This window comes from Cynocephalus volans, chromosome 6 (genome assembly GCF_027409185.1).
Source record: "Cynocephalus volans isolate mCynVol1 chromosome 6, mCynVol1.pri, whole genome shotgun sequence".
In the NCBI taxonomy this organism is placed as follows: domain Eukaryota; kingdom Metazoa; phylum Chordata; class Mammalia; order Dermoptera; family Cynocephalidae; genus Cynocephalus; species Cynocephalus volans.
The window spans coordinates 20,643,562-20,652,500 of record NC_084465.1 but is presented as its reverse complement, the minus strand read 5'-3'; positions in this window follow the sequence as shown (position 1 = coordinate 20,652,500).

The following is an 8,939-nucleotide window of genomic DNA, read 5'->3' as shown; positions in this document are numbered from 1 at the left end:
GCCCTCAGGTAGTACAGAGAAGCCTAGCAGATGCCTTTGGGTCGTTATCCAACTGACCCTTCACCCTGTAAGTAAGTTACCCTGTAATAAAATTCTTTGCTTCATCACTTGGAATGGCCTATTTTGTAGTTCCGCCTCGAGATACCTTTCCAGTTAGGTGGACAATCTGCCCTAGGTCCACCTTCAGACACTAAGGAATTACTACCATGCTTCTAAATACTTATTTGTTCATTTAGTTATTTCCCACATGTTATAAAAGTGATGGTCTTAGGGAGAGAAAGAAAGGATACAAGCTCATACTTACATAGAGCAAAAGGACCTTCAAAACTTTACAAACCTTAACAGAAAAGAGCCAATATGCGATGAGGCCAAAAAAAAAAAGTGAAGCAATTGTTATAGTTCTATGGAATATCCACATTTTTTGGTCATACTTGTCAGGTTCTTTTACCTGTTGCTGCTCATTTGTAATCTTGTGCATCCATTTGGACGTCTATGAAAAATATCTTCCTGAACCAAATCAGCTAATACAATTAGAAAAGAAAATTGAAAGGTCCACTTAATGTTAGGGGCTGAGGACAAAGGAATAATTCCTAGGTTTCAATGTGATCAAGGCAAATCTTGAAATACTAATTAATATTTAGTATGGGGATTTAAAATTCAATTGGACTATGTCTTTATTGGGGTTGGAAGAGCCAAATGGCTGTTCTGAGCTCTTTCATACAGTACTAATGCCAATGAGCATTAATGTCTAACAGGTATTATTGAACATTTGTGAAGGTTTTCCTACCTGCGGAGGATAAAGGATAACATCCAGTCTTTATATCCTTTAAGACAGGCCAGCTGCCTGTTTTTGTAAACAAAGTTGTACTGGAACACAAGCATTTGTTTTTGTATTATCTATGGCTGCTTTTCTACTACAACCACAGAGTTGGATAGTTGATATAGAGACTATATAGCCCCCGAAGTCTAAGATATTTACCATCTGGCACTTTACAGAAACAAATTGCTGACTTTTGTCTTAGAATTTTTTAAGTTAGGGAACAGTACTAACATAGAAAACCAGAACAAAGAATACAGAAGAGTGGATTGGTAAGTGCTGAATTGGTGCCCTGAGTTGTAAATGCTACAGCACTGCAGAGAAATGATCAGAGTGCTGTTTGAGGAGGACTAGTCTGGCAGCAATAGGGAGGAGGGATGAGATGGGAGAGCGGGAATGTCACTCGGAAGGCCACTGCAGCAAGATTGGAGACAACTGGTGTAGGGACAACTGATGTAGCAGAGGGTCATATGTAACCACGGGGCATTTCAGGTCAGTACTGGGAACCCAGTAGGCCAGATGTGCAGGGTAGAATGAATTTAGTATATTTACTAAGAAGAATATCAGGTAAGAATCTGAGGTGCAGACTAAAATTGGAAACAACAAATAAAGTCAAATGTCCAAATAGGAAAGTGGGGTGGTGTTTAAGCTGCATGGCAAGGATGTTTGAGTCAGTGCTGGTGTTTTGAGCTTGGATTTGACCTAAAGGCATAGGCTGGAGCCAGAGTATGAGCCATTGTTGTAATAGAGGCTGAATGGACCCGCAAATGTGAAACGTTGTTGATGTGTGTGCAGAATGCTTGAGATTGTTATTAACGCTGCTATCATTGAAGAGAAACTGCCTAACCTCTTTTCCTTGTGTAGCAGAAAGTGGGGATGATTTCAGAAAACCTGCCAGGTTGTCCCTAGTAAAGTTGGCCAGAATCCAAACAGAGCTTATAATAGCAGAGGCTAGAATAAGAGACAGGTGCAGTCGAAATGATGGTAAAGTGGTGCAGAAGAGGTGCCTTGATAGAGGAGATTGTGGCAATTTGGCAAGTAGACTAAGGCAAGGTCCAAAACCTGCCACTGAAAACACATAGAAATATTAGATAAAATGATCTGGATATGTAGTTCTGGCTATAAGAAAGAAATGCCAGGCATCATAAATGAAGAAAGAACTGAAACCAGAGTTAAGAATACAAATGCTGTAGCTGTTCTTCACATGGGTGAAGGTCAGAATGGGGGTCTATATCTTGATGACCTTGAGGCTGATTGAAATAATGTGCTGTAAATGAGAACTTTGCATAAGACCCTCAAAGAACTGTATCCTCAAAGCAAGAGGTGACTAGAAAACATTCTACCATTGCAGGGAGATAAAGAGGAAATCCTCTCTCTTGATCTGAACTCTGGATTTTTTTTTAAAAAAAAGTTATCCGCAGAGGAACTTATAACTCAGACATGTATCTCAGAAGTTTGAATTCCTAAGCACTATTTAGGGGCCCCAGAAATCCCTAAGTGGAAAATAATTAGAGTTCATCACTGTGTATTGATATCCCTAGTTGACCTGGCAGCAGCAAAAAGAAATGAATCCAGATAGGAGTGGGATGTTAAGAAGCAATGGGAAACAAATAGGTAAACTATTGGCGAATATAAATAAGCACTGACTGTACAAAGCAATAATTATAATGACTGTGAATTTTGAGCTATAGAAAGGAGAAAAAGGAGAAAAATATATCTGACAATGATAACATGTAAGATGCCAGGGTGACCAGATAGAGTGGTGCCAGGAGTTATCATTTTTAAGTCCTTGAAATGATTAGAATGAAGATAGAGCTGTTGGCTAACTCTAAGCTCTAAGTATGCATATTGAAAACTCCGGTGCCCCTCTTCTTCCCCTTTCTTCCTGAATAATTCCATTTTAAAGCCAGTAAGGAAAGATAGGCATCCATGCTGGCTGGGCAGGTGCTAGCCATGGTGGCCTAGAGTGGGGTGATGGAGTCTAAGCAGGGTGAGAAGGGCATCCATGCAAGGGTGAGCCTGGTGCAGGTGTCAGAGCAAGCGTGGGGTGAGAAGGGTGTCTGCACAGGAGAGCTGCCCAGCAGGGGGGGTCAGAAGTCCAGTGGGGTAAGTCAAACACCCACATTTGGTGCAGGGTGGTGAAGTTCTAGCAGGGTGTGGAGGGTGTCTATGCAGCACTGTGGGAAGAAGGTGTCTCTGTAGGGGCCACCTGGCATGGTGTGTGGGGTGAGAAGAGGGTCCACAGGGAAGTGAGGAGGGTGGGGAAGATTGGAAGTGAGCCACATGTATGGGTGTTGTTCAAATAAGTAGATATATTGAGGATAGTTGGGAGCCAGATATCTCTTTCACTGTCAGGGAGAGGGAATCACAAAGTATTAGGGGATAAAAGTAAAAAACCCTGTAGTGGTTGGATTGGAATTGGAGGTATTTGTGTGAACTTGGGGTTCTCAATATAGATAGATATAGGAATAAATATAGATGTAAATGTATTATATACATGTATTTATCTATATGCAAACATATATTTACATGCATACATATATTTCTTTGATAATTCCACTGCAATGACCTGGCAACCAAATAGTGACATAATTATTACATCAAATAGTGCTGTGGTCTGAATTTTGGTGTCCCCCCAAGATCCACATGCTGAAACTTAATACCCAATGTGAAAGGAATAAGAGGTGGTGGCTTTTAGGAAGTGATTAAATCATGAGAGCTCTTCCCTCATGAATGTGATTAGTGCCCTTATAAAAGAGATTGAAGGGGGCATGTTTGCCTCTTCTGCCATGTGAGAACTCAGAAAAAAGGCACCACCAATGAGGAATGGGCTCTCCCCAGACACTGAATCTGCTGGTGTCTTAATCTTGGAGTTTCCAACCTCCAGAACTGTGAGCAATAAATTTCTGTTGTTTACAAACTACCCAGTCTAAGGTATTTTGTTGTAGCAGCATGAATGGACTAAGACAAATAGTGATAGTAACATTTTATAACCCAGTGAGTGTGTACTAATATAGATAATCAAATAAATAAATCAAAACTTTGATGAGCAATGGGAAATTTACATAGCTTCAAAATCCCCACAAAATACTTATTAATTATAAAACAAACAAAAGGGTACTTTACAATGGAATGGCCTGATGGACATAATCTTAATCAAGTGAAGACCATCAGTATTGGTCCAAATCCAAATTGTGTGCCATCTGAAAAAATGCAATAAAAATAACACAGCCTCACTTCTATGATGTTGCCGTCAAAGATGCATACTCATGAGGTGACATCAGATAAACACAAATTGAGGGACATGTTACAAATAACTGGCCTTTGATCACTGAAGCTATCAAGGCTGTGAAAGTCAAAGCAAGGCAAGGAATTTCTTGATTTTGGTGGTTATGTGAGGTTTTGTAGGGTTATTAGTAGTTTCGGCAGGAAACGTACACTAAAGTATTGGAGGTTGATGGGATGATGGGCTTCATGCTGGCAATTTATTTCACATGATTTTGGAATTTTTTTTTTACTTTCAAATTTTCTGAAGTTTATTTATGATAATTTCCAAAAAAGTTACCCCCCTGTTTTTTTTTTTTTTTTTTCTGGCAACATTGTAGACTAAATGTCCCAAAGAAACCTTCCTTGTACTTAAAATGCTGAATATAAAACAAAGGGAAACAACTTAAAAACATGGCTGAGCAGGCAGTAAAAAAGATAAACAATCAGAGACCAGAATGTCAAGAAGGCTGATTTCCCAGGAGTAGGTGGTCTCTGGAGCTCAAGTTTTCACTGAGATTACCTTGTGCCCTAAAGTCTCAGCTCTATACACTTGTGGCCATGCATAGGAAAGGGAACAAAGTTAGCTCTGTGCCTGAGAAAGGTCGGAGGTCTAATTAGAGATTTGAACCTGCTTAGGGTGAAAGAAAACTTACTCACAGAACGAGACTTGCCTGTCTTGGTCTCAGCTAAGTGTAGGATAGAACAGTCATTTAAAAAATCTCATGAGAATTCTTAATAAGCAGCTTACACTCCATAGGTTTGAGGCTGGAATTCACAATATCTGTGTGGTCTGAAAAATCCCAAGCTGAACATTGCATTTAGAGTGATCCTGGTTCAGTGTTATGCCTTTAGACAGGTTTTAGGATTTAAAGAGGCAGGGCTTTACTGGGAAGTGCAAATCCAGGGCAGCTAGAACCAGGGCTAGGGAACCGAGGCAGTGGAGAAGTGAAGCAATGCAGCGGCGCTTACTGCCCTGGCCATCGCCTCCTGGTGCAGCGTGGAGTGCCCCAGCAGGTGCTAGCATGTGGATGCCTTCAATCAGGCTGTGCAGAGAAACTGAGTCAGAGCAGTTAATGGGAGGAAGGAAGGGACAGAGATTTATCCACCTGGCTCCTCCTATCTCCCGCTTCCTATTGGTCAAAGTATGCCTATGGGAAGATAACTCCACGACACCTTCAAGTTGGGTCATCTGGCTCCCCTCAGCAGCGGTTTGGGATGTCAGACCCATGCCCTTCATTGCGGTCTTTCATTTGAGTCTGGAAGTAATGGGAGAAGCCTGAAGCTCTACAGGTGTGGCTGATGGTCTGGGCCATGGGACAGTGACGAAAGGGAGGTCCAGGCACACACTGGACAACAAGCATGGTCAACTCCTAGATGTGGCAGCGTGGTCCAGGGGGCAGAGGAGGGAATCTGAAAAGGTGCAAAGAGTTTGGGTGAGATCCATTCTCCTCGCCACCACTCCAATCTAATCATGCTGTCCCCTTATTTTAGGCTTGCTTACTGCAATACAGAGTCTTCATTTTAATTTTCATGGAACAAGATACACTAATTTCTTCTCAGAGAGGAGAGAGATGCATCTAGTTGGACACAGAGTTCTCTTCGAAGTGGTAGTGAGTCGTGATGTCTGGGAGGACATCTCGTTGCTAGGATTGGGCTTGATGCTGTCTTTTATAATCTCAATCTCCTTTCACCTCCCACCTCATTGTTGATTTCCCTCCTGTGTGGTCAGCAAAATTAAGCTGGTTTCAATTGCTCTCCTGGTGTGGTGACCCAGAGTTTTGCCTGAACTTCTAGCTTTCCTGTCTTTGTTGGGTTGTGGTTTGTAGCAGGTGGTTTGGGGTCCTCTTTATGTACCCTTAGCATTCACCTCTCCCTGCTGAAGGCTGCATAACATCTGCAAACTCTGTGACTGAAGGCTTTTCTCTGGAAGCAGGAGCACACTCCAAAGAACAAGCCATAAGTGCCAGAGAGTGAACCCCTGGAAGCAGCCCTCAACCATAGATTGACCTGGAGATGATGAATAATTAGCCCAGCTTCCTCACCTTTTGGCTTAGTATGTTCTACTGATCATACTGGCTTCCCCCCACTTCATGTCCTCCTTCTCACTTTCCTCTTGTTTTTTTTCTGAGCTTACTCTCAAATGGACTATTTGCACTCAGATCCTTGTCAGGGTTTGTTTCTGGGGAACCCAAATGAAGACACATTTGCTATAATTGCTCACCTGGTTGCACCACCGGGATCCCTGGGCAGCTACCCCCTGCCTCCTCTCTGCCAGCATCTGCATCAGGTCACACTGGTCCTGCGATTCCCGCTGGTCACCAAGGCAGGATGTTCTTGCGGGTAGTCATGTGCTTCTTTCCATTTGTCTTCACAACATTGAAGGCAAACAGGGAAGATCTTACCTAAAACTATGAATTTGGTAAAAAAGTCTTTCAGAGTCTCTGACTGTTTCCTTAATACACTTCAGACCATTCAGTTCAGCTTAACAAACATTGAACATCTATTATGTACCAGAAACTTTGCCTAAAAAAGATGATTAAGATATAACTCCTGCCTTCACGACCTGAGTCTATTGACTACTGATCTGTTTCTAAATCCTCTCCAAACTTTGAGTACAAGAAAGATCTGATATTGGCCCGTCTCATCTTCTCTCCTGAGCCCCAGGCTTATATTTCTGGCTGCCTGGTAAACTAGATGTTTCTCAAACTAAACATGTCAACATTTTTTTTTCCTCTTATTTTCTATTCTTTCTCTTCCTGACTTCACTGTTTCTTTCTGACTTAGCTTGACACCTCAACTTTCAATTCTCCCCCCTTATTCTTTCAATAGCCAGTTAGTAGCTACAGTTATTTTCCATTTGCACTGCTGCTTTTGGTGCTCAAGCTCTTGTCACTTCAATTCTGTACTACCCTAATTGCTTCTTAATTGCTCTCCTTGACTCCATCTTTTCCTTCTCTGATCCATCCTATTATTGTTGGCACAGTGGTCTTCCTAAAATACCCTCCTAATCATGTCACATCACTGCATCCAAACCGTCAGTGATTTCCTACTGACTAACGTGTGAAGTCCTAGTATTTTCTGTCCTTTCTTCTAGGGCCCAATCTTCTTTACAACATTTTCTCTATATATTCACTTCCTTAAACCTCACCTTCAGGTAAACTCAGTGCTACTATTCATAGTTGTATGACATAGAAGAAAGACTATTGCAAATTTTATTTGATTATAATTTTGAGCTGTTCACATGTAATAGTCAGCATATTTTTGCTTTTGTATCACATTTCTCTTCACATATTCAGCATGGTTATCTGATAGAAGTGGTTCCCAATCTAGTGTGTACATTGCCATCATCTGGGACTTTTAAAGGATACCAGTACTTGGATGCCACTCCCAGAGATTCTGATTTAACTGGTCTGGACATCAGGATTTTGAAATTCCCAATTGATTCTCATGTGCTTCCTAGATTGAGAACCTCTGGCTTCTAGGGATGATTGCTGTATGCCAAGCTCTCTAAGGTTGCAGCACAGGGCAAATAACCATAATGACAACAAAAACAAAACAGGTTGATGAAATATTGGCTGGCCACTTGTGGCTGCACTTAGGGAGTCACCCAGTATTAGGCTAATTTTACTGTGTGTGGGCCTGGAAATCTCACTGGTAATTGCCTTCATTAGCACACAATTTGAAGTAAAGAAAAAAAAAAAATCTAGGCTTCTAAAAGCATCCTCCAATGGGGTGGGTTTGTACCGTAATTTGGATGCTGCACTTTTCCATCACCGCAGGAGGTCTGTAAGAAAAACACAGATGGGGCTCTCACATTACCGTCATGGGCAAATGAATCAGGTTCTAATTGCAGATTTTCACAGAATGGCCACAAGTGTGTCAGAAAAACTAAGAAAATTATTTGTGGCAGACAAACAAAAGGTTCTGAACTCCTACATTTATTTTTAGATAAACAAGAGGACTATTTTGTGTTTATAACCGAGTTGGAGCCTAAAATATTTTAGACACTCACACACTTTTCTATGTGCCAAATTATGCCAGAATATAAAATTTCCAAAGACGATATATTTAAAGTAAAAGGACATTACAGGGAAGAATGACATACCCTGTGTGACAAACTATAACTTAACAAATGAGCACTTATGCTGAGAATGTATCAGGCTTACCATTAACACAAAATTTCTTTCTGGCTTATAGACCAAGATCATACTTCTTCCAATAACCTATAGGTAAAATTAGTAAGAAATGTCATTGTAAGTGTAGTTTACTACTTTCATTTAGGAATAAAAAACACATTGTTCTTCACTGTGCTATGGAGTAGCTTGAAGTTATTTGAAGTCTCAAGAGATGATTTTAACTATATTCTGTGAAATTTGGGATTTTAAGGGTCTCAATTTCCCAATCTCTTTCCCATGAGATAAGATTATAAAGAATGAAATGGTAAGGGGTGGTGGTGTAAGTCATGCTGCTACATGTCCCTCTCATTGTGTACATGTTATTCTTATTGTCTCTAGATGTTAAGTGTTTACATAAAAAGTACTGCTATATTGCCTCACCCGCCAGTGATGGTAAGCACGTGGTTTTAAGTCCACGTCCCTCAATGATTGGCAGTCTCTGATTCTGCCAATTGGCTCTGGATTGGGTTTATTCCTAAGTGGGATGGTCCTTACAGGCAGAAGATTGGAATGTGGCTTTTGACTGTTCAGAGAGGATTGGCACCATGCTAGAGTTTTTGGTATAGTTTAGCTCTTACTAACCCATATTGAAAATGATTTTGCTCTTTTGTGCAGGAATGATAGCAAAAGCATAAAGCTGAGGACCAGAACAGCTTAAGTACTCTATTTCCTAAAGATAG